Source organism: Phocoena phocoena, chromosome 5 (genome assembly GCF_963924675.1).
Source record: "Phocoena phocoena chromosome 5, mPhoPho1.1, whole genome shotgun sequence".
Taxonomy (NCBI): domain Eukaryota; kingdom Metazoa; phylum Chordata; class Mammalia; order Artiodactyla; family Phocoenidae; genus Phocoena; species Phocoena phocoena.
The window spans coordinates 93,766,356-93,793,919 of NC_089223.1; positions in this window are offsets into that span (position 1 = coordinate 93,766,356).

Genomic DNA, 27,564 nt, shown 5'->3' on the forward strand with positions numbered 1-27,564 from the left:
ATATAATCACCACTGTAGTGTTAGCTAATACCTCTATCATGTCACAAAATTACGATTTTTTCCTGCAGTGAGAATATTTAAGATCTACTCACTTAGCAGCTTTTAATTATATAATAGAGTATTGCTAATTATAATCACATTGTTGTGCATTAAATCCTCAAAACTTGTTCATCTTCTAACCAAGAGTTTGTACTCTGACAAATATTTCCCCAGTTCCCCCACCCCTCAGCCCCTAGTAATCACCATTCTACTCTCTGTTTCTGCAAGCGTGACTTTTTTAGATTTCACATATGAGTGACATCATAAAGTATTTATATTAAATATGTACTATATGTATATTTACTCCAACTTTTCACTCTGCATTTTGTTTATTTAAATATCTTATCATTTGTTCTTATAGGTCCTGCCATTGTTTTACCTAGTTATGGTTTGAAAGAACAAGTTTTAGGAGTTGTGTATCCTCTCTAATTTTTTATGTAATCCTCTCTCTTAATATTTTATGTATCCTCTCTTAATATTTTATTCAATTCTACCTTTACCTTTCTTCTTGTTTCTTAGGATTTACTCTGCTGCTCTTTACCTCACTTCTTAATTTGAATGCTGAGCAAATTTATTTTAATCGTTCTTTTTTTCTGATAAATGTTTCAAATTTATTAATTTCCTTCTCATCTGCCTCCCATAGATGTTAACATGTAGTGTTTTCATTGCCATTTAACATAAATATTTTATAGTTTCCCTCATTGTTTTCTCTTTTTTATTTAATAGTATGAATATTGTGTTTAGTATGCTGTCTAAACTTTAGGCTTTGTTGTTGATTTCCAATTTTCTTAAATTTAGAACATATTTCATGTTCTGAATGATATTGAGCTTTTGGAATTTATTAAGGCCCTCTTGTTTAGTGAACTTTGTGTGACTTTGATATGCTTGATAACTTGAAACAGTACGTTCAATGGACATAGGTTCAAAGTTATTTTCCATCAACTGTTTGGAGATATTTTATTACTGTCTTCTTGCATCCAGTGTTACTGTTGTAAAGACTGATATCATCACTTACTTTGTAGGTATCTGGTTCTTCCTGGCTGAAGCATTTGGAAGCTATTGCTGTCTTTTATGTCCTCAAAAGTCAATATAATGGGTCTAAATGTAGCTTTTTCTTATTAATTCTATCAGCCCCTAAGGATTTATATCTTTGTCCAATTCTTATTCATTATTTCTTCTTATTCATTAGTTCTTACTCATTAGTTCTTATTCATTATTTCTTCTGTTACTTTCTCTCCTCCATTTATTCTTTGCTCTCCTTCTGAAAGTCCTTTTAGCTAGCCATTGATACTTCTACTTCTATCCTCTCTCTTAATCTTTCTTTCACTCTTTCCATTATTTATCATTTCTTGACATCTTCCAGGAGAGTTCTTCACCTTGATAGTACAGTTCACTTGTTAGTTCTTCAGCTATATTAAGTTTGTTATTCAACATATCCATGCAGTAATTTAGTTTAACAATATCCAATTACAAGAATATCCAATTGGATTTGAACAATATTGAAAATATTGCTCCAGCTGTTGCTTCATAACTATCTGGTCTACTTCATGTTTCCCATGCTCTGTTATCTCTCTGATAGCATAAACTATGTTTACTTTAAACCTTTGCTGTATGTGTTCCATTAATTCTACATCCTCTTTTATGTATGTTCTATTTGTGCCTTTCCTTCCTAGGGCTTGTTATCCTTACATGTCTCATGATTTCTCCATGATACATTTTTAGTTCTTATTCTCCTAGACTGAGGTATGCAAGGGCCTGTAGTGTCTCCCTGCAAGTGGGGGTGAGATTCTGAATGCCAGACTGTGAAATCCAGGGTGGGGACCCTCTAGCAGATTAATTATGTAATAGTTTCCCAGCTACCCTTCTTCTGCACATATAATAAAGCCTTGGCATCTATTTCCAGGAGCTGGGAATTGTTTAGAAGGATCATAGGATGTTACTATAGCTTATTTTTGGCTGATAAGACCTGCAAAATAAAGGAAAACTGGAAGAGCCTACCTAAAGAATCTTAGGAAATCAATTGAACTCATTTTTTTATTCTTATCACTTTCTTTGACACCTTCAGCTTTAAAATTGTCTCCAAATAAATGTATTCTATGGTGCTAACACCAGAATGTGGCACAGATGATTATTTTTATTTGTGTATAAAAAGGCCTATCTTACATATTAAATTTATGTATCTTCTTAAATATTTCCCAGAGCCATCCCTAATTTTGAGGAGGCAATAGAGAAACATTTTTCCCTAATCAACCATAGGAGACGCTCTAAAGTGTGGTCTAACAGGTGAAAAATATAAACCCTATTAGCTGAAACAAAAGGTATAGGCTATAATAATCTATAAAAATTGGTTACCTGCCACGATACAGCTTTTATAGAAGAAAATAGAAGGATGCAATTATGACTATTAGACATCTGACTAGGGCAACTATAATACTCAATTTCCTGTCAGTAAAGCAATAGTGATATTTGATCCACACATGCCCTCATACTAACAGTAAAATAGCCACTTTAAAAGGGAGTACATTTCATGGGGCATTTACAGCTTAATGATTAAGGGCAGAGACATTCTTGTCAGTCAGCTAAACTTTCAGTGCTGACACTTCACAACTATATGGCCTTGGACAAGTGACTTCACCCCCCTTGTTTTTATTTCTTTGTCTGCAAAACAGAATTAACAATAGCACATACCCCTGTAGTGATGTTATGGGAATTTAAGCAGAGAGTGCATGCAAAATACATGGTACAGGGTACCACCGCCAAAACATTACTGATCACTATCTTGAGTGAACATGAATATTAAGCATAGTATATAGACTTGCTAATTATGGTGGGTATTGGCCAAAGATTATTAGGGTTTGAGCAGTTCAAAGAAACATTTTTTTCTAAGCAATTGAATAAGCACTTTAACTCAGTCAATAGATAGAATGCAATTTGCAATTCAAAGTTGATTTAGAGCTCTAAACAGGGGAAGTGATGTGGTCAAAGTGAACACGAAAATAGGCATGAAATAGTTTGAAAGGCAAAATCTCAACCACGATAAACTTGGAAGAACAGCTGCCAGCGTGAGCCAGGAAGCACCTTTGGAATGTTTATGTTTTTAATGATTTGAGATAGCACTTAACCTAGAATTTATTTTTACACTCTCAAAACTACGACACTACAGAAAGAAGACAGTTCACATTTTTTACAATAGGATGTAATTCCTGATATAATTAGTGGCTAGTTCAAGAAAAGCTTATGTAAATTACAATGATAACAATCCAGAATAATAATCAAAGGAAACTGAGACTGTACCAAAGCAGGAATTCACTTTAACAACTCCTGGCTAAGAGTTTCATCCATATTTTAAATTAAGAATTGGTTTATGAAATTAATAATTTTAATAGTTAAGGGAGAAAGAGATAAAAAATCAATGTGAGCCCGTTGTGTGTGGGGGGGATAGAAAGAATAACAGCCCCCCAAGGTGTCCACGTCCTAGTCCCCAAGTTTATGAATATGTTATGTTACATGGCAAAATCATGTTACATGATTTTATCTGTTCAGTTGCAGATGAAATTACTGTTGCTTATCAGCTGATCATTAAAATGGTAAGATTTTCCTGGACTATTCGGGTAGATACTATCTAATCACACAAGTCCTTAAGCTTGGAGACCCTTTCCACTCTGGGTTAGAGACATGGTGTGAGAAGGACTAAACCTGCTGTTGCTGGCTTTGAAGATGGACAAAAGGGCCACAAGCCAAGGAACATGATGGCTTCTAAAAGCTGGGAACCACCCTCAGCTAACAGCCAGCAAAAAAACAGGATCTCAGTTGCACGACTGCAAGGAATGGGACTATGCCCACAACCTGAATGAGTAAAGAAACAGGTTGTCCCCTAGAACCTCCAGAAAGAAATGCAGCCCAGCCAGCACCTTGATCGTAGCTCAGTATGATGGGTGATGGAATTCTGACCAATAAAACTTTAAGATAATAAATTTGTGTTGTTTTAAGCCACTAAGTACATATATGGCAAATTGTTGCAGCAGCAATAGAAAACCAACACTAGAGAGAGACAGAGATTTTAAAAAGACAACTGCTGAAACAGTGAAACTCTCAAATTTTATTATAAAAAGCTTATTGGTAAAAATGACACAGAACTCTGTGCTAGGGTCCTAGCAAAAACCTCAGAACACCTGCCCAGATTCCTGTTCTCTAAAGCAGGCCCTTCCTCTTGATGAATATTATCCTTCCATCCCAACTCAGCTCGGCAGCACACACAGAGGGGCTAAGCAAGCCCCAGGAAGACAGAATACTCAAAGAAATGCTGCTCAACTACATGTTAAGTCCTGGGCACCAGAACTGTGGATGCTAAAATCAAGGAAGGGCCACTCAGTTCAAAACAAAGGAACTTCTCTCTCAGGAGTAGGATTCTAAGATCGATTTGAAAGGTGAAAATTGCAGGTAATAAAAATTGTGCTTGATAAATCTCTTAAATTGCCCATAAAGCACAGTTTACACTGTTTTGTGTATTTAACTCAACGAAGTAACATGTGTATGTGAATGTGTAATGTATTTAATAATGTATGTAATGTATATAAGGAATATGTACACAAAATTTCATTCTACTGTGTTTCTTTATTTTACCAAACACAACTGAATTTGCGTAAGCTCAAGGAATCCCCATAGTATACACAAATGTATATACATTCATTCACATAGGATGTATAGTAGTTAGATAAGTGGTAAGCTATAAATACACATACAGATGTGGATATAGACAGTCATCCTTGAGTTCTGCCCTTCTCTTTCAACCTACATGTGAAGTGTTGGCAAATTTTTTCAGTTTTTACCTTCAGATGAATCCATTTTCACAACCTCCATCGCTGGTTCAAACCACCGTCATCTCTCACCTGAATCATTGTACTACTGTAGTCTACTTAATGGTTTCCCTGTTTCACTCTTGACACCCTCAGTCTATTCTCAACACAGCTGCCAGAGTGACCCTGTTAAAACATAGGTCAGATCAAGTCCCTCCTCTGTTCAAAATGCTCCAATGGCTCCCATCCCAGAGTAAACAACAGATTTCTTACAAAGACCTACAGAACCCTGCTTGATTCGTTCTCCCTTTTCCTCTCTCACTCCAACACCTGAATGTTTCCCTGGCTCTCTCAGCTGCAGCCATTCCAGCCTCTTTGTTGAGCCTCAAACCCACGGGGCACATTTTCAATATCACAGCCTTGCACTTCTTCTCCCTGATTGGAATGCTCATCCCTCAAATGCTCACAGGACTTCTAACCTTATTTCTTCATGTCTTTACTCACATGTTACCTTCTTAGAGATACCTTCCCTGCCCAAACTTCTGAAAATATCAACCCACCCACTCTCTTTTCTTAGCACTTTCCACTACTAAACATAATGTATATTTTACTAACTCATCTTGCTTATTGTATATCTGCTTCACTGACATATACAGTTCATGAAGGTATGGATTATTTTAAATTTTTTTGTTTGCTGTAATACCCCCAGCACCTAAATAATGTCTAGATCATAGTGGATGATCATCAAAATTTGTTGAATGGATCAATAAATAAATACACACAGATCCTTGAGGGGTTCCATTAACTTAAGTCTATGTAAAGGGTTAATTGGTAATGATCAGCCTATACTGCATTTTGTACCAGACACATTTGTTGAGCAAAATTACATAAGTTATATAGTTTATTGAATGAAGTTATACAAATGTGAAGAAAATATAAGAATTCTTATGCCTATCTCTAATTGCTCTTAACCAGCAATAAACCTCAACCAATTTGGTTGTAGTGGACAGATTCTATGACAGATTCTGTTTCCTGCCCCCTGGAAATTATATCCCTTCTCTTTGGGTATGGGTGGGACCTGCCACATGCCTCTAACCAAAGGACTATAGTCAAAGGGACTATGTCACTCCCTTGATTAGGTGATATTGTATGGCAAAGATGAAAGGATTTGCAGATGTAATTAAAGTCCCAGATAAGTTATTTGGAGTTAATCAAAAGGGAAATTATCTGAGCAGGTCTGACTTAATCAGGTGAGAGTCCTAATAAGAGAGACTGGGTCCTTCCTCAGGGGAGAGATTCTTCTTGCTAGCTTGAGGAAGTAAGCAGCCATGTTGAGGAAGTCCACATGGGCAGTCTCCATCCTACACACAGCAAAAAATGGGGTCTGAGTCATAAGCCACAAAGAAGTGAATTCTGCCAACAACATAAATGAGATAAGAAGATTCTTCCCCCGTCAGGCCTCTGTATGAGAATATAGCCTGACTGATACCTTGATAGGAGCCTTGTGAGATTGAGCAAAAGACCCAGCTAAGCTGTGCCCAGACTCTTGACCCCATGGAAACTTCAAGATAATAAATGTGTGTTGTTTTAAGCAACTAATCTGTGGTTACTTGTTACACAGCAATAGAAAACGAATATAGGGGTTAAGGCAGCACTTCTGGACCAGGATTGATCTTATTGTCCACACTGTCATTTGCCAGGGTGTCCACACTTTCCTTTAGTTATTATTGATGACAGAAAGTCCATGACTTTGATTATGTGCTTGTTCAAAGTAGTTTTTGAGGTCTGAGTCTTCATTAAACTATTTCTGTGGAAGGATTTGCCACCTTCCAGTATGTAGTACTTATTGCTGATTATCTGCTTTACTTATTAACAAAAATGGCTTTTGGATCCAGTACTCTACCTCATCAATCTTAGCCAGCTACATTATTTCAATCTATTTTCCTTCTGGCATTATCAGTATTAGTATATCTGCTATGGTTAGAAGAAGGATGCCTTAATCTTCTTTGCCAAGTAAAGTTACTTCATGCTGGGAGTCTAAGCTGAGAATAAATCCACCATTGAACAGAATCCTAAGCACTGTGTTGCTTCCTCTGTAAGATCTGTCCCTCTTCCTCCCGGTGCTGAAACAGCTAAGGAGCATCACCATTTAAGAAGTCTATTTTGCAATATGATTCCAGTCTTATCTAAACAAGCCTCATTTCACTTTCTCCTCCTCTCTTTTTCTTCTTCTTGTTGTTCAGTGTGCGCTGAAGACTTCTTGAAAGTGCAGAGAAGAATAAAAGAAGAAAAAGGGGGAAGATGGGAGAAGGGGAGGAAATGAAGAAGGAGGGAATGAGGGAAGTTGAATACAGCTTCTACTTTGTCATGCACTGTACTTAATATTTTCATATAAATAATTCCATCTAATCTTTGTTAAATGGGTATGATTTCCTCCTTTTTACAGAATAAAAAACAGGCTGGGATAGGCTGAATGAATTATTCATAGTTATAATGAGAGTAATGGTTCCATAGACGTTTCTACAAGTTCTCTTTAAGAGTAAGCTGTGTTTTGAATTGTTTTCATTGTGTGTGTTGTTCTGTTGTTGACTTTAGTTTATTTTAGGCAATTATCGTATGTGATGAGGCTATGCATGTTTCAAAGATTCTTATTAAATTCCAGGAATAAAATGTGGTAAAATTACCAAAAATACTGATATATGCAATTACTAATTTCTAAGGAAAAAAGTATTTTCTATACTGCAGCATAATGAATGTCCCATCTGCAATAACTTAATTTTAACCAATTTTACGTGCATAATACTTCTAATATTTTCTTCTTATCTCTAGGTTAAAAGTTATCACCAGAGTACCAGAGTCTTCTGTTTTGCACATATTATCAGATGTTTACTATGCAGTGACAGCTGTTTAAAGTTGCCTCCCGTGGCTAGAGCTAAAACCCAGAAAACAAGACAACAAAGCAAAAAATAAAGGAGATATCATGTTGCCATTAAAAATTCGTTCTAGTAAAGCATCCATAAGAATATATTACTGATAATTTCTCAATGTTATATTTCCAACGAGACATCAGAGAAAAAGGAAATCCATTGTTATAACTTAAGGGAATGAAAATGCTTTCACTGAGAAAGCTGGCTTTTCAGTTGGACTTGTACTGATAATCCAGTAATTGTCAAGAGGTGCAATGAGTGAGGAAAGAGAGAAAATTACTCTAAACCAAGAAAATATCGAAGACTTAACCCTTTCCTAACCAGCCTAGAAGGAGAAAGAGGAAAGGGCAGAAGACTTCTGGTTCTTGGTTTCAAGGGAATTTTCTGGCATCCAAAGCCAGAAAAATCATGCACCCCAACTATTGAAAGGGAAAGGATATGTGTTGTAGCAGCAAAGTACTCAGGCTCTGGACTCAAGTCTGCCTGAATTCCAGCACAGCTTCTGCCTCTCCTTGTCACTAAACACGTCCTGGTTTCTTCTCTCTTGCTTCCTGTTTCCGTATCTGTATAGTGACAGTAATCGTACTGCCTACCCAGAGTATGGTTTTGAGCATTAAAAAGACAATACATGTAGTTAATTTAGAACAGTGTCTGGCATTTAGTAAGCTCAATAAATGGTGGATGTTGGCTGGTGTTATTATTAATTAGCAAAAGAAATTCAGCATAGCAAAGCAGTGATATGTTTGGGATCTAGAGCCAGAAAACCTGGGTTCACATCCTGGTTCCACCACTTACTAGATGTGTAATCGTGGGAAACGTGTAAACTTAAACTCTCTACACCTCAGTTTCCTCATCTTCAATATGAGAATTATACTAACAAATACTTCATAGGGTATTTATGAGTATTAAGTAAGTTAATATTTGAAAAGTGCTTAGAACTGGAATATCAGGGCTTATTATATTAAAAAAATAAATAAGTAATTCAAACTAGACCCATCTTGCACCATCCAACTGCTATAACAGGAGGTCTGCTCCAATCAAACGAATCCAGTTGCCAGTGCACTTAAAACTGTTCCTTGTGTATAAACATTCTTCAGGAAAACACATAAGACTCAGAGCAAATTTTTTAAATTTCTGAAGCACAGGTTTTTTACCCTAACTTTACTCCAGCTCCAAAGAGCAGATATAATTTCCAGAGGTGTTCTAGCTGATGCCATTCCTTTTCAGATCTTTGTCTCCATCTAAAAATTATCACCTAATCTCCTTCCACATGAAAGTGGACTCTTAGACTTCCTGAGTTCATTCCTGAAACAATGCCAAAACATTAATTCACATGCAATCTTTTCCTAGTTTGAAAATTCCTCTTTCTTTTTCAATTAGAGGAACTCAGATATATAAAGGGAAAATTCAAAAAAGAAAGGTGAAAATGGAAGGGAATCAAATCTTTTAAAACTTACCTTAGGGACTTCCCTTCTGGTCCAGTCGTTAAGTGCTTCCACTCTGTGCTTCCATTGCAGGGGGTACGGGTTCAATCTCTGGTCAGGGAACTAAGATCCCACATGCCATGCTGTGTGGCCTAAAAACAAAAACAAAAAAAACTTATCTTACATATCTCTTCTTTTTTTATTTTTCAATTTTTTTCTTTTACATCTTTATTGGAGTATAATTGCTTTACAATGTTTTGTTAGTTTCTGCTGTATAACAAAGTGAATCAGCTATGTGTATACATATATCCCCATATCCCCTCCCTCTTGAGCCTCCCTCCCACCCTCCCTATCCCACCCCTCTAGGTCATCACAAATCATCGAGCACATCTCTTCTTATAAAAAGCATCCAGTAATTCCCCAGGATAACAGAGGTGATCTCTTGATGACAGCATAATATTGGGGAAAAAATTCAATGGTAAGCAATTCTATTGTTTTACAATCATGTGTAGTATAGATTATGCTGCAGTAACAAATAAACCAGATTCCAGTGGTTTAACACAGCAAAGTTTTCCTTCTCACTCAAGTGACACTCCAATAAAATTGGGTGGCCCTCTTGGGTAGCTCACTTCCAAGAAATGACTCAAGGATCCAAGTACCTCCTATCATGTGAGTTCATCATCATATGATCATGTGATCACATCATCACATGAACAGATATATAAACTGTAAAGAGAATGCTATATTTTAAGACCAGGCCTAAAAATCATGTCTGTCAACATTTCATTAGCCAGAACTAGCCACATGGTCCCAACTCAACAGTATAAAGGAAGCAGAGATGTGTAGTTTTCCTGAGTTTCGTGGAACAGAAATAAGATTGCTGAACATCTAGTCAATCCCTGCCACAGTGGTTGTTTGCTTACTCTACTTTGAGCTCCTTGAGGAGACAGGACTTTCTTATCAATCCCACCAACATATCACCAACAATAATTGTGTGGGTCAGTAAATATTTATTAAATAAACTAATGAAAAATACCACACCTACTTGTATTCCTGTCCTTCTGGTGAGTTTACTGGGCTGTTCCTTGCTGTTTGTTTGGTTGTTTGTTTGTTTGAATAGAAGAGATAACTCCCTTCTAATTACAGTCTTCTCAACTGCTCAGCCTGGGACAAAGGCTGCCCTCCCCCATCTTGGCTAGTCTGCAAAGCAGGGCTGGAGTAAGTTGTGGAAGTCAAATCAGAAACGAAACAACAGCCAGATGCCACAGGGCAGAGTGAAGCATCTGCAGTTTATGACAACATGGGCTAGGAACAAAAAGCATTTTGGGATATCAGATCAGAGATAAAAATATTCTGATTGGATAAATAGTTCGGGTGACAGAATCATTCTGGTGTCAAAAAAAGAAGGAATGAAAGGAAAGAAGGAATGACAGGAAAGATACAGGACATTTAGCTAAAATAAGAACATAGTCTGGTTAAAATCTCTTTATACAGATTGTTTTTTCTTAGGGTGACACTCAGGCATGCTCCATTTAATCTCTAAACCAGAACATAACCATATCTGACATGCTTTGGCAGAGACAGTAACCCTCCTTGTTTAGCAATAGTTTTTTCTTGTCCTGCTTATCCTCAAAAAAGAGGACCTGAAGCGCTCACTGATATATGTCTTCCATCTGAGTCTACTACTTTATATTATATATCTACTGTAGATCCAGTCCTGTGCCCAAGACTGTGAGATTAAAACCAAGCCTATAGTGTAGTCTCTGTCCTCAAGTATTTTGTCAGCTCATCACAGGGAGGAGGCATTGGGTGATATCAGTAACTAGGCCACTTGAGCCAAAATACATATTTTTGACTGTGTGTTTAAGTCAGGATGAGCCCCTTAATCTTTCTGAACCTCAATGTCCTAATCAACAAAATGAGAATATTGAATCAGGTGATGTCTAAGTGCCCTACTCAGTCCAAGGTTCTAGGATACTATTCTCTGTGCTTAATAATATTGTAATTGAAAGTTTCAGAATCGTATTTAGGTACAAGAGGACCAAAAGAGCTTGTTCACTGAGAAAATGAAAAGAATTTCTACTAAGGATATTGGAATCTGTGAGTGTCTCTTTGGTGGCTCACCTCTGACCTATTCTTAAATGATCATCACCTCCTTCAAAACAATGAACAGATGATCCCTCCCCAGGATATGGAATCTCTGCATTTACAAAGTCTTAAGTGGTTGGTTCCCACAGGTGTGAGGTCACTTAGTGTTCTATGCAGTTCGTGACTTCCCTGAGCTCCAATGAGGTGATCCAGTGGCTTGCATTACCACTCTCCCTTGTGAAATGATTCTATATATGTGTTAGGCTTTCTCTTCCTGAAAATGTTTACAAATGTGAGCTGCTTTCATTCCTTACAAGAGGGAGAATGGGGTGTCCAAACAGGACCATAATCTTTGGAATCAAGCAGACCTGTATTTGAACCCCCAACCTGCTGCTTACTAGTTATGTTGCCTGGGACAAATTATTTAACAACTCTGAGATTCAAGTTTTTAAATTTGTATATAAATAATACAGATTCCCCAGAATTTTTCTGAAAGAATATTTGTGGGACATATCTAACATAGTAGATGCTCAAAGAATGGCCGTTGGGTTTGTTCGTTTGTTATTATTGTTTTCAGGGAGAGAACCCTGTGCTGAGGTTTGGAGATTAAATAAATTAACCAAGTCTGAATCTACATAGCTACTACATGGCATAGACTTTGAAAGTACTCCTGCCTGATTCTTTCCATTTTCTATCATCTCCACCCCTCAACGAGTGTCTTCCAGTGATTTTATTGGACAATATTCCTTGAACTTTTATTCTGATCAGAGATTTGGAGGAATGCTAAGGGCAGTTTATTATAGAATCTAGTCCTGTAAATTTTATTAGACTAAATAAAAGACCATGACTTGCTCAAGATGACCTGGCTACTTGGGGGCTGAGGTCTTCTGACTCAGCACCCAGTTCTCTTTGCCTAAGGACAGGATAAATATTAGGGGTTTTGTCATATTATTAATGACTTGACCACAATATTGCTTTTAATAAAAATTCTTTCAACCCCTACACATTATCTCTATTTTGTAAGAATTTGCATGTTTCCATTTTAAGGAATGTAATAATGATTCACTTAATAATGATTCTGTTTTATTAAAGTCTGAATTATATGCAACCTCCAGAAAAACATCTACAAAGACATGTCAATTTATAGAGAGATCAGGCCATAAACTCAGTACAAAAACTATTTTTAAATGCTTCCCAAAGTTGAAAACATGAAAATATAGGTCTTTTTTTCCATAATAATAAATAAACTTCCCAAATGCAGAAATTAAGTAGAAGTCTCCCTGAATCTACTGCTCCTCTGTTCAGCTGTTTGTATCCCTGACCTAAACAATACAACCTGTCAATGAGAATAACTTTTACCAGCTTATTATTAGTCAAAGAAACAGATTGCCAATAATAAGGTGTTCCTTAGTATGAAAAGCTAAAGTCTTTGGCTCCAAAGACTGGAGCCAAAATCTCTTCCAAAGCATCCAGAACATATACCTTAATAAAGCTATGCATTCACACTCTTTGCAAAGTCAAGGGTGTAGCTTCTCATGGTCTACACTTTGTCACCGCTGGCTTTCACCTCAGGATATGGGGAAAAAGTCTGCCAAAGACAAATTAGAAAATGTAGTCTGACTGTAGAAGACAATGTCAAAACCAGGGACAAATGTGTGTAAAATCTCTGGATTTCTTCAAGAACCTCTTTTCCTCGAGTGGTTAAGAACAACTATTGGGAACTCCCTAAAAGCAATCTGGTGTTAGGTACTGAGGAGGTAACACAAATAAGATTAATATTAAATTAAAAGGAACCCCTATCATCGTACATCTTGCTGTGAATCTAAGAGGAAAGAAGGCAACAGTTGGATGGAACAAAACATGATTAATGATTGAGCGCTCCCAAGGTTTTCTTTCCAAGTCAACTAAAAAGGAGCTCTTTCTCTGCTAATGTTCTTTCCCTCTTCACCTTCTGAGGATAATCTTTTTTTGCCAGAGGGGTTTCTCTTGGATTTTGTGTTGCAATGATCATGTAGGGATGTGATGTGTAGGGTAAGGATACAAGTATGTAAGCTAAGTCTGGATAGGAATTCTTCAAGGAAGCTTAGATGAAAAAGAGGGGCTGGAGCAGCTTGGTATGTGAGAGAAGTAGGTGAAAGAAGGATAAAAGGATTCTGAGAGTACCTTCTGGCCTCTTTATGGGGATTGAGAAATGCAGTTAGGAATCAGAGTTTCTTTGAAGTGTCTTTCTTTGCTGCTGAATCATGCTTCTTTGATCATATTACCACTCTGAGAATGAACTATATGAGCGTGGCCCTTTATTAGTTACCCAGAAATTTGGCTAAAGCAGTCTTTTAAGGTAATAGGTAGTGTGTTTAATTTATTGATCAGAAGCTCTGTGGCTGGATGCTTTTGGTGTGCTATACTTTTAGAGAAAGACATTGAAATAAGCGAATATAGGCAGGATGAATTCATGTATGATATCCAGGCTATGTCTTGGGTTCAAGTGACATTGCGTCTCTTTCCTTTGGTAGAGATAGATCTAGTCTGCAGGTATGAACATACCTAGAGCAACAACACATCCAAGTATCCTGATTTGTTTTTTAAAAGAATTTTGTATTGATGCTTGAAAAAAAGGTACGGGAGCCATTCATCGTCGGAAATTACAACTTTTTTTTGGATTTTTGTACATTTAGATTACGGTTTGATATTGATTTTCTTTTTGAATCATCTTTAGGGAGGACATGACAGCATAATCAGTTCAGAGCTTGAATCTTCTAAGGGTTTTAATTTGGCCCTAATCTTTTGTTCTCAGTCAAACGTTCAAAAAATGATTTATCTACATTAACTTACTCTTTAAACTTAGGCAACTGAATTCAGAAATTTTAGGGAGATTGATGGTAAGGAGAGAGGCAACACAATGTTGTGGAACATTAAACAAGTTTAAAGAAAACCTGGTTACCAGCCCCGAATCTATTATTTACTTGCTCTGCGATCTTGTGCAGTTTCCTAAAGCTCTCTAGGTCTCCTGTCTTATCTGTAAGCTGAAGGTGTTGGGCTAAAACAATGCTTTCCAACCTTTGTTTCAATCTGACATACCTGAAATCCACAACATTCTTACCTGAAACAATGGCTCATTTTGAGAGCGGTCTATAGGGGGTAGAGGCGACACAAAGAGAAGGAGGAAAAGTCTCTGAGCTTTGAAAAACTCCGCAAGTCATTTTTAAATTTCCTCCCCTCAACCCCTAGTGAAAAATCATTTCACCTGAGGACATCTGGAATCCCTTGTGGCTCTGGAACTTCTATAACAAAGGTTTATTTTCTATGTCTGAATCTTTATAATTGCTATTGAAGATATATTCACAAATCATTTGAAAGGTAAAGAAACCTAGGCTTAGAGAGCCTTAGCACCTTTCCCAGTGCCTTTGGGGAACAGCCATGATTGCTGATACCATCCATGTTCCTGATCTTCCTATTGCATGAAGCTGAGCTTCCGATGCAGAGTAAGATCACACAAGTTTACCCCATTGGCACACAAGGCATCTTTCTTAGAGGAAAATAGTTGTCCTTTTTGGTATCAACCCAGAGACCCTTTATTTCATTAGGTTCAATAAACAGTGGCTGAATAATAAAGGATAATATTTATTAAGTACCTACTATGCATCAGGCACTGTTGTGTTTATAGATGTTTTATATCCATAAACTTATTTAATCTTCCCCAAAACCCTAAAATGAAGATACTGTTATTTCCATTTTATAAATGAGTTAGCTGAGGCATGAACCCCAAATTACACAGCTAGTAAATGCTAGAGGCAGAATATGAACTCAGGTATTCAGGCTCCAGGGCCCTCATTCATAATTACTCTGCCATGCTGATTCTTGAAAGATCTTAAAGATTTTTTTATCTGTTTTATTATCCAGGTTGTATAATAGCTATAGAATCATGAAATCAGGAAGCCAGTGGAAAAACATGAGAGAAAGACAGCAAAGCATCATGAGAGAAGGTGAAAAAAACAAAGAAAGAGATGAGAATTTAAGATGGAATTCTGGTTTTTCCCCTTGCTAGCTGTGTGATCTCAGTCAAGTCACTAAATCTTTCTGTGCCCAAGTCTCCTTAAATTTTACACGGCTTTGACAAGAGCACTACTTCAAAAGGCTTTTGTCAAAATTAGAAGAGTTAATGCCCAGTGCTCCACACGTAGCACAGCACCTAACATCTCCCACATGGGAACCAAACATTCTGAGGTCCCTTTTGCAGCTCTCTCTCGAGCCAAACAACTCTAGCGTGTGTAAAAATAAAGTGTTCAAGGTAAAACAATATGTTCAGTGATATGGATCACCCAGTACAAGACTGTGTGTTGTAACCATGGTGATGGTTTTATATTTTATCTTTAGGAGATATCGTTCTTTAAAAGCCTTTCAATGAGGTGTACATCCTTGACTAGTGCTGACAGCAGCTCTCCTTTTGTTCACTCAATTAAATTCAACAGCTTTTATTGAACACCCCCCTCTTCTCTTTCTTCCTGGTTCAAGCTCTCATTGTTTCTAACTTGGTTTTTTTTTTTTTTTCAGCCTCCTCCTACCTTGCTCCACTGCCTCCTGTCCCTAACCCTCCATCTCAAATTAATCCCTTTCTTCTACACCGCTACCAGTGCTACCTTTATGATAAGCACAATCCAACCAGATCAGATCCTTCCATAAAATATTCCAGTAGCTCCTCAGAGTTCCCAAGGTAAGTTCACGTTTCTTAGTTTGACCCACACAAGCCTTCTTGAATTGTCTTTTGCTTTCCTCTCTAGTTTCACCTTGAACCATTCTCCTAATCTGCAGGCCCTTGACCACACTGCATGATATGTCCTTCATCCCTGGTTCTTACTTGCTGCTTCGCATGTCTCTGCTTTGGATGTATAGCTACATCTTTGCGTGATGCTCTTCTTCCTGACACTCCTCCAATACTTCACCAAGGCTCTTAAACTTGAGTACCTTCTTCTCATCCATCAAGACCAGCACCAGCACTGGGGACCCTAGGATGACTTTGCTGACCACATCCCCAGCCCCACTGAATCTGGTTTCCTAAACATGCCCATATCCCCATGTGCTAACCTCAATCACTACACTTGGTGAATTGACCTGCGACATTTTTGAGGACAGAAACTGTGTCTTTCATCTCTGTATTTCCAGGTCATGCTTGACACATAGTAGACATTAGATTCTCCTATGCCGCATGAATGAACAAGTGGATGAAACTCAACTAAACTCATTCAAAACAGGTACATTCGCATGGAAATTCATAAACTAACCCACGTGATGCTCCTCCAAAAGGTAGGAAGCCTATCATTGTGTTTTTATGCTACCGAGTGAAGAAAAGTGGTAAACTTTTCTTGCTCATCAAAACATATGTAAGCCTGCATCTGGCTTATGTCAGTGATTACAATGGTAAAAAGGGTGTTAATCCCACTCATACATGAATATAGGAGACTGTGAACAACCCACAACCTGTCTCTGTTAGGTAGTTATATTAGAAAAAAATCTGTTGGAAAATTAGAAAATTTTCTCTATGAAATTTGAATGTCAATATATTTCATTTAAAAAATAATTTGACTTAAGGAATAAATTTATGAATTTATAAGTATTAATAATTTTAGGCACTTTTATATACTTTTGATTTTTATTACCTTCCCCCACCCTCATGTTTGAAGTTCTACACAATGCAGGGATCATTATCATGCCAACGGTAGCATATGTGCTGCTAAATCCAACATATGGGGAGAGGTGAAAGAGGAACTTTAAAAATGATCAACTTATCATTTTTAGAATTTTTCAAGATATGAGTCCTGGCACTTCATTTTCAACACTCACATTAAAAAGCATGCCTACAAAGCTATATCTGTAAGTCTTAAGAGGACACATCGAGGATTAAACTTGGTATAGGGTGAATGATCTGCTCAGGAGTGTAACTGTACTCAGCTGTAATGCCTTGTGTGAAGTAGAACAGACGCAGACAAGGGAGGGGTGTGTGGAGGACAGGCAACGGTGGAAGGCTGGGGTCTCAGCATGGTGAAACCAATCCACACAGGACTTCCTCTATGTTCTTATCAGCTTCACTGCCCAAATCCAACTGGGCTTTTGGACAAACAACAAGTTCAGTCCCTTCATGACCACAGGCTCCCAGAAACTACTAACCTGGCTTCAGGGGCCCTGCACTGCCACTGTCTTTGAAACTGGAGGCCTTGTTTGCTAATACACAAAATCTGTCAAGGATATTGCCACACTCCATATTAATTTAATTAAGGGTTTTAATGAAGCAGAAAATTAATCAAAAGGTTGTCAGAAGAATATGTCAAAATCAGTCTTTACCAATGTCAACATACTGTTTCAGGATCATTCCGCTGTTTCTGGCAGCTTCCCTCATGAATACTGGATGGAATAGAAACAGAAGCCTTCATGAAAGGACAAAAAGGAAGTCCATCTTCCCTATCTATGAAAAAGGTAGTGTAAGGTTTATTTCCTTTCAGGCTAATAGTGAGGAATAAGCCAAGGCATTTTAAAGAACTGAAGGAGATGGAAAGATTTCTAATAAATGCAAGTGGTGCTAGTGACCCTCTTTTCCTCCAGAAAGAAAGCCTTTCAGGATACCCACTCTTACTTTGCTCAGAAGGGCTGCGACCTCTTTTCAGTGCCTTGTCATGTCCCTACTTGTCAAATAGAACAATTTTAATTACAGTCTTTAATTCCCCCTCTTAATAAAGAGGGAATTGTCTTATCATTTATACAACCCCCATTTCAGAATTAACAATGACTCCTCACCAGTACTTGGCATTTTCAGTTTCTTCTTAAAATTTTATCCATTATACGAGGTGTATAGTATTATCTCATTGTGGCTTTAATTTGCATCTCCCTAATGACTAATGGTGTTGAGAAGATTTTCATATGTTTATTTTATATCCGTATATATATATATTTTTTTTTTTTTTTTAATTATTTTATTTATTTATTTATTTTTGGCTGCATTGGGTCTTCATTGCTGTGTACGGGCTTTCCCTACTTGCAGCGAGCGGGGGCTACTCTTTGTTGCGGTGTGAGGGCTTCTCATTGCGGTGGCTTCTCTTGTTGCAGAGCACGGGCTCTAGGCTCATGGGCTTCAGTAGTTGTGGCATGTGGGCTCAGTAGTTGTGGCTTGTGGGCTCTAGAGCACAGGCTCAATAGCTGTGGCGCACAGGTTTAGTTGCTCCGTGGCATGTGGGATCTTCCCGGACCAGGGCTTGAACCCATGTCCCCTGCATTGGCAGGAGGATTCTTAACCACTGCGCCACCAGGGAGGCCCAATCCATATATATTTTGTGGTGAAGTATCTGTTTTCTTATTACTTAAATTTTAGAGTTCTTTATATATTCTGAAAAAAAAATGTAACTTTATCAAATATGGTATTTGCAAATATTTTTTCCCAGTCTATGGCTTGTTAAGTCATTATTTTAAAACTGTTTTTATGAGAGCACAGAATGAAATCTAATATAAAAATATCTTGTTTTAGGGGCTTCCCTGGTGGCACAGTGGTTGAAAGTCTGCATGCCGATGCAGGGGACATGGGTTCTTGCCCCGGTCCGGGAAGATCCCACATGCCGTAGGCCCGTGAGCCATGGCCGCTGAGCCTGCGCGTCCGGAGCCTGTGCTCCGCAATGGGAGAGGCCACAACAGTGAGAGGCCCGCGTACCGCAAAAAAAAAGAAAAAAAATTTTTGTTTATAAGTCATATTTTTGCTGTCTTATCTAAGCAATCTTTGCTTAACTCAAGGCCCAAAGAATTTCCCCTAAGTTTTCTTCTACAAGTTAACTATTTTATATTTTTTACATTTTGGTCTGAGATACATTTTGAGTTAAGTTTTGTAAGCGGCAAGAAGTTGAGTCATTGTTTTTACATGTGTATATTCAATGAGTCCAGCACTGTTCATTCAAAAGATTATTCTTTATTATTGAATTGTCTTTTCACCTGTGATGAAAATCAACTGACCACATATGCATGGGTGTTTTCCTGTGATATTTATTTTGTTCCACTAATCAATATATCTATCCTCTTGCTAATATCCACACCTTCTTGATTATTGTAGCCTTATACTAAGTCATTAAATCAGATAGTGTGAATCCTCCAACTTTGTTCCTTTTCAATATTATTTTGGCTATTCTAGTTTCTTTAGTTTTCTATATAAATTTTTGAACAGGCTTATCAAATTCTGGTGTTTTTCTGGTTTTAAACATCGGATCTTCTGCGTAAGTTACTAGGTGCGTACCCAAGTATTTCAGTTTTGGGGTACTATTGTAAATGGAACTTTTAAAAAATTTTCTTTTTCCAGTTGTCCATTACAAGTATACAGAAATAAAGTTGATCTTATATATTGACTTTATATCCTGTGTCCTTGCTAAACTCATTTATTATTTACAGAAAGCTTTTATATAGATTCTTTCAGATTTTTCTATGTAAATGATCATGTCATCTGCAAATACAGACTGTCTTAACTTCCTATTCAATCGCTAAGCATTATATTTTTCTCTTGCCTTATTATGCTAAGACTTCCAGTACCATGTGGAATAGCATCAGAGAGAGTGCTTACCCTTGTTTATTCGTAGAAGAAAAGCAGTCAGTCTTTCCACATTGAATATATTATCTGCAGATTTTAGATAGATGTCCTAAATCAGGTTAAGGAAATTCCCTTCTATTCCTAGTTTGCTTAAAGTTTCTTTCATGAATGTTATGTTGAATTATGTTAAATGATTTTTCTGCATTTTTAAATGATCATAAGGGTTTTTTTTGAACCTGTTGATGTGAATTTTATTGACTGATTTTAGAATACTGAACCAGCATTGTATTCTTGAGTTAAACAAAACTTAGTCATGATATATTATCCCTTCTATTTATTGCTGGATTCATTTTGTTGAAGTTTTGTTAAGAATTTTTGCATGTGCTGTGTTCATGAGAGATATTGATTTTCCTTTCTCATAATATCTTTACCTGGTTTTGGTATCAGGGTAATGACGGCCTCATAGAATGTGTTAGGAAGTGTTCCCTCCTCTTAATTTTTTTGGAACACTTAATATAGATTTTCTATTATTTCTTAATTGAATGTTTAGTTAAATTCACTCATGAAGCCATCTGGGCTTGAGTTTTCTTCCAGAGAAAGATTTAACAACAAATATAAAATTTCCTAGATATAGGGATATTCAAGTTCATCAAATTCTCTTTGAGTAAGCTTGAATAGTTTGTGTCTTTCAAGGAATGTGGTTATCTTAAGTTATCAAATTTATTGGGATAAAGTTAATAATCCCTAATTATCCCTTTGTTGTTCATAGTGTCTATACTAATATCTCCCCTCTCATTCCTGATATTGGTGACTTATGTCTTCTCTCTTTTTTCTTTATCAGTTTAGCTAGAGTTTATCAATTTTATTGATCTTCCCAAAGAACCATCCTTTGGTTTTAGTGATTTTTTTCTCAATTTTTCTCATTTCTATTTTATTTATTTCTGCTCTAATATAGATGTTTACTGCTATAAATGTCCCTGTAATCGTTGCTTTATCTGCATTCCCTAAATTTTGAAATGTTGGGGCTTATTTTCATTCAGTCTAAAATACTTTTAATTTTGCTTGTGAGTTATTTTAAAGTATGTTGGTTTTAAAGCAGCCACATAGCACAGGGAGATCAGCTCGGTGCTTTGTGACCACTTAGAGGGGTGGGATAGGGCGGGTGAGAGGGAGATGCAAGAGGGAGGAGATATGGGGATATATGTATATGTATAGCTGATTCACTTTGTTATAAAGCAGAAACTAACACACCATTGTAAAGCAATTATACTCTAATCAAGATGTTAAAAAAATGTTACTCCCCCAAAAAATAATAAAATAAAAATACTTGAGGATTTTCCAGAGTTTTGTGTTACTGATTTTAAAGTCCATGGGGTCGGAAAACATGCGTTATGTGACTTGAATAAATTTACATTTTTCAGATTGGATTTACAGTCCATAATATATTCTATCTTGGTAAATGTTCCATGTATACTTGAAAAGGATGTATATTCTGCTTTTATGAGTGTGATATTTTATAAACGTCAATATGATCAAGTTGTTGATAGTGATGACAAAGTCTTCTATATGCTCACTGATTTGCAGCAATCTGTCAATTATTGAGAAAGGGGTATTGAAATCTCCACTATATTTGTGAGTTTGATTATTTCTTATAGTTTATCAGTTTTTGTTTCATGTTTTTGAAGCACAACATGCTTAGCATATTTATGTCCTCAATATGTTTAGCATATGTATGTCCTTTTGAAAAACTGATCTCTTTATGTTTATTAAACTAAGGTCTTTATCTCTGCTCATTCTATTTGCTTTGAAATCTACTTAGTCAGACACTAAGCAGCTTTCTTTTGATTACTTTAGCCTGATATATTTGCTTCCATCATTATTCTTTTTTTTTTTTTGCGGTATGCAGACCTCTCACTGTTGTGGCCTCTCCCGTTGCGGAGCACACGCTCCAGACGCGCAGGCTCAGCGGCCATGGCTCACGCGCCCAGCCGCTCTGTGGCACGTGGGATCTTCGCGGACCAGGGCACAAACCCACATCCCCTGCATCGGCAGGCGGACTCTCAACCACTGCGCCACCAGGGAAGCCCCAGCATTATTCTTTTAACTTATTTGTGTCTTTATATTTACAGTATATATATTGCAGGCGGTATATAGTTGGGTCTTGCGTTTTATTCAATCTGAAATTTTCCCTTTTAAGATTTAGTTCATTTAATGTGATTATTGATATAATTGTATTTAAATCTAAAATCTTGATATCTATTTTTTATTTGTCCCATCTATTCTTTGTCCTCTCTTTATTTCTTTGTATCCTACTGACTATGTATTTTTTATGATTCCATTTTTCTCCCCTTTGGCTTATAATCTACACGTTTTTTAGTAGTATTTTAGTGTTTTATTATACAAATTTAACTTAAATGTGACCTAAATAATATTATGTAACTTCATACATAGTATTATAACCTTACAATACTGTATTTCCATTTCTCCTTCAGTTTTTCTCATTTTGTAAATGTGTTGTACATTTTACTTTTACATTTGTTATAAACACTGCAATACATTGTAATGATTTTTCCTTCAAATGGTCAATTATCTTTTGGAGTGATTTAAAATATAAGAAAATGCTATATACTTACTGACATATTTACCATTTCGGGTGCTCTTTATTACATTTTGTAGATACAGATTTCTGTTGATATGACTTTTCTTCTACCTGAAAGATTTTCTTTCATGTTTTTAATTGAAGTATAATTAATGTACAATATTATATAAGTTACAGTTGTGCAATACAGTGATTCACAATTTTTAAAGGTTATACTCCAATTATAGTTATTATAGAATATTGTATATATTCCCTGTGTTGTACAATATATCCTTGTAGCTTATTTTATACATAATAGTTTGTACCTTTTAATCCCCTACCTCTATGTCGCCCTTCCTCTTTTCCCTCTCCCCATTGGTAATCACTAATTTGATTTCTATATCTGTGAGTCTGTTTCTTTTTTTGTTATATTCACTAGTTTGTTGTATTTTTTGGATTCCACATAATTGATATTACACAGTATTTGTCTTTGTCTGTCTGACTTATTTCACTTATCATAATACCCTCCAAGTCCATCCATGTTGTTGCAAATGGCAAAATTTCCTTCTTTTTATGGCTGAGTAGTATTCCATTGTGTGTGTGTGTGTGTGTGTGTGTGTATACACACACATATACGCAAACACACTTATGCATTCCACATCTTCTTTATTCATTCATCTGTTGAGGGACACTTAGGTTGTTTCCATGTCTAAGCAATTGTAAATAATGCAGCTATGAACACTGGGGTGCATTTATCTTTTCAAATTAGTGTTTTTGTTTCTTTTGTCTATATACCCAGGAGTGGAATTTCTGGGTTTTATGGCAGTTTTATTTTTAGTGTTTTGAGAAACTCCCATACTGTTTTCCACAGTGGTTGAACAAATTTACATTCCCACCAACAGTGTGCGAGTGTTCCCTTTTCTCCACATCCTCACCACCATTTGTTATTTGTGTTCTTTTTGATAATAGCCATTTTGACTGGTGTAAGGTGATATCTCACTGTTGTTTTGATTTGCATTTCCCTGACAATTAGCGCTGTTGAGCATATTTTCATGTGCCTGTTGGCCATCTGCATGTCCTCTTTGGAAAAATGTCTGTTCCGTTCTTCTGCCCATTTTTTTAACTGGGCTGCTTATCCTTTGATGTTGAGTTGTATGAGCTGTTTGTGTATTTTGGATATTAACCCCTTATCAGTCATATTTGCAAATATTTTCTCCCATTCTGTAGGTTGTCTTTTCATTTTGTCAATGGTGTCCTTTGCTGTTCAAAAGCCTTTAAGTTTAATTAGGTCCCATTTGTTTACTTTTGATTTTATTTCCTTTGCTTTAGGAGACAGATCCAAAAATAAAAATATTGATATGATTTACATCAAAGAGTTCTGCCTATGTTTTCCTCCAGGGGTTTTATGGCTTCTGGTCTTACATTTAGATCTTTAATCTGTTTTGAGTTTATTTTTGTATATGGTGCTATAGAATGTTCTAATTTCATTCTTTTACATGTAGCTGTCCAGTTTTCCCAGCACCACTTATTGAAAAGACTGTCTTTTCTCCATTGTATATTCTTGCCTCCTTTGTCATAGATTAATTGACCGTAAGTGCATGGGTTTATTTCTGGGTTCTCTATTCTTTTCATTGATCTATTATGTCTGGTTTTGCACCTGTACCATACTGTTTTTATTACTGTAGCTTTGTAGTATAGTCTGAAGTCCGGAAGCATGATTCCTCCAGCTCTGTTCTTCTTCCTCAAGATTGTCCTGGCTATTTGGGTCTCTTCTGTTTCCTTACACATTTTTAAATTATTTGTTTTAGTTCTATGAAAAATACCATTGGTATTTTGATAGGGACTGCATTAAATCTGTAGGTTGCCTTGGGTAGTATAGTTATTTTAACAATATTAATCTTCCAACACAAGAACATTGTATATCTTTCCCTCTGTGTTATCTTCAATTTCTTTCATCAGTATCTTATAGTTTTCCAAGCACAGATCTTTTACCTCCTTTGGTAGGCTTATTCCTAGGTATTTTATTCTTTTTGATGTGAAGTGAAAGATTTTTTTTTACTATTTCTCATAGTACAAGACTGCTGGTGATAAATTCTTTTATTTTTCATATGTCTGAAAATGTCTTTTCCCCCCCTCTCTTTTGAAAGATACTTTCACTGGGTAAGAATTCTAGGTTAGTAGGTTTTTTCTTTCAGTACTGTAAGAGGTTGTTCCACTGCCTTCATGCCCATATTATTACAACTGCAGGGTCTGTTACTATTCTTAGTTGTTCTTCTATGCATAATGTCTTTTTCTATGGCTACTTTAAGATTTTCTCTTTATCACTAGTTCCAAGCAATTTGATTATAATTTTGGATGCCAGATTTTGTGAATTTTCCAACAGGATGAACATTCTGTTATGTCATTTTTTTTTCATTCTTGAAGTTTGTTCTGGGACACAGTCAAGTTACCCTTAAATTATTTGATCTCTTCAAATCTTGCTTTCAATCTTATTTAGCAACATTAGAGAAGCCTTTAATCTAGGGCTAATTTTACCACAGTTAATCTTTCCCATCCCTTTTGGTCTCTTAATGTCCAGAAGCTGTCCAGTGTCCTGGGTACTGAGATGTTTCCTCATTCAGTCATCAAAGGCTTGTACGGTAAGACTTGAAGCACAAGCACAGCACAGATTAAATTTACACAGAGGCAAGGCATTAATAGTGAAGTACTTAAAACCAAGCAAGGATTCTACTCCTGGAGTGACCTGTTCCCCAGGATATTGTGATGGGATGCATTCAGAAATCCAACGATTTCTAGAACTTCCCACAACACACTCCTGGTAGCACTATCCATGGTCCACTGGCCTTAGCACTTTAGGAGACTTGGCTCTATGGAGTTCAAGTTTCTAAATCTCCATTCTTCCCTTTACCTTCCCACATCTTGTCCTTTCATGCCTCTTCTCTGTCTCTTATCAACACTACAATACCAAAAGGTATATATTTCTCCCCCAGTGGAACTTAATGGCCTCCCAGAGAGAGACACAAAAGATCCTGCTGCTCTCTGTGGGGCTAAGGAGGGATGGAATCAGGGGAACTACCTATCTATTGTCCCAGGAACTGGAAGGTGACTGTGCTTTCATTCCCACATAAGTGAAGAGAAGTAAAAGGTAGCTTGTGGATCTGATACATTTTGTATATATCAGATACATATTCCAAAGGGACAGTTTTCTCTGAGTAACCCAGAGAAGTTAACCAACTTGCCCAAGACCACACAGTAAGTGGAAAGGCTGGAATTAAACCCTTTACTCCTGGCTCCTCTCCTGCTCTATGTGAACACTCATTCTTGACTACTCTACACCACAATACATACAAAACAGTTACCAGAAACTTTTGCAGCCCATGGATTCTATTGATCCACCACTTCTTTTTATGCATATAAACCAATGTGGCGAACCTGCATTCTGATATAAATGATTACTCCTGAAAATAGATTCTTTACTTACAAATAAATTATTTATTTACAAGCAACATCTATGGGCCCCAGGAATTAAGCCTAGTATACAATAGGTATGTTATTTCATTTGATTAAAATGCCATCGAGTGGTTGAATTATTTTTACTCCCATTTTACAGATGTGGAAACTGAGGCTTAGAGAAGCTTAAATAACACACCCAACATCACTCCGCTAATAGGAAGAAAACCAAGCCGGAAAGACTACGAAGATCCTAATCACTATGATAAACTGCCTGACACGTGAAAATGTACGTTTAGATGTCAAGAAATTCTTTCTGCAAAAGGCTTTACACATCTCTTATATAACAAAACTTGCACTGACAGCAGCCAGGACAATAATAGTCTCTCACATTAGATCTGAACTTTCCTGTTCACAGAGCATTTCCATATATTGCCTTGTTTCCCCAGAACTTGAGGCCCCACTGGGCTCCTAAGATTTTCCCAAGATCTGACTTGTCATTTCAGAGACAGAGAGAGACAGAACATTATTGCAACTTGATTCTTAAATCAAACCAAATGAGCATGAACAGTGGGACTCAACATAGGATTCGACTGGCCCACATTCATTTCTTCTAAAAAGAAAACAAAAAAAATGGCATTGGGAGTATTTCAGTAAATAAAAATTCAAGGTTTCAATTCTGCTTGGTCCTTATTTTTCTTTAAGATGGTGCAGAATATAATTTAAGTTGCTCACTATCACACATCTTAATTGACAGACCTTTTCCTTATGCTTTGTTCCTAAGAATTAATGTTTGTATTTAATATCATACTGTCATTATCTTGTTTCCTCTACACTGAAAGGAGTTGTCTGTTATTTGCAGGTGTGGAGGGCCAGCTGGAAACACAATTCCCTCTCCGCTTCCCTCCTCCCACTGATCACTGGTTATTACGCCTAATTACACGGAAGCATGTATTAGACTATTATAATGCGTGACAGTGTGCTTTAAGTAAACTAGAAATTTGCATATCAATTCAGGAAAAAAACCTAAAATGCCATTAAGGACATTTTTTTACATCCAGAGGATTCCTAGTTTTTAGGGAATTGCTTCTCTTCTCAGGTCTGAGTCTAAAATTTTAAAGCATAATGAAGTGAGAGTGAGGGGGGAGGGGCTCTGCATCCTAGGCTGATTTTCTTCCTCTCTTTCCTCCTCCATCTCTTAGTAACCAGCCGGGCAGATGGTTTCTTAGTAACCACACAGGTCAGCCGTTGGCTAACTGGGGCACTTAGCATTTACCTTACAAGGTTTCAGCCCCCTGGAGCCAGCAGGTAGCTAGCTGGTGGTTTCAGTACCTCTACAGCCGAAAGAAATCAGGGCCATGCAAGGTAGACACAGCCAGTGTTCCCTGGAGTGTCGAGAAATAACAAGTCACAATGAGCCCTTCAATTACTCCATCCTGGCCCTACTTGTCACTTTTTGTACTGTACCCCTTATCTTCCTTGACCCTGGAGAGAGGTGACCCAGGCTGAAGAATTGCTTGAGGCCTTCAAGACCATGAACAACGGCACTGGAGTGGGTCATCTCCAAGCAGAGAGGGGGAAGGAATCTTGTTTCCTCCCAAATAGCTCAGGCTTGACTGTGTGGATGTTCAGTCATTCCTGATGGAAATGTATGTCCCTCAGCTCGTTAAGATAATTTGTAAGAATATTTTTGCCTTTGGAGAGTACTGGA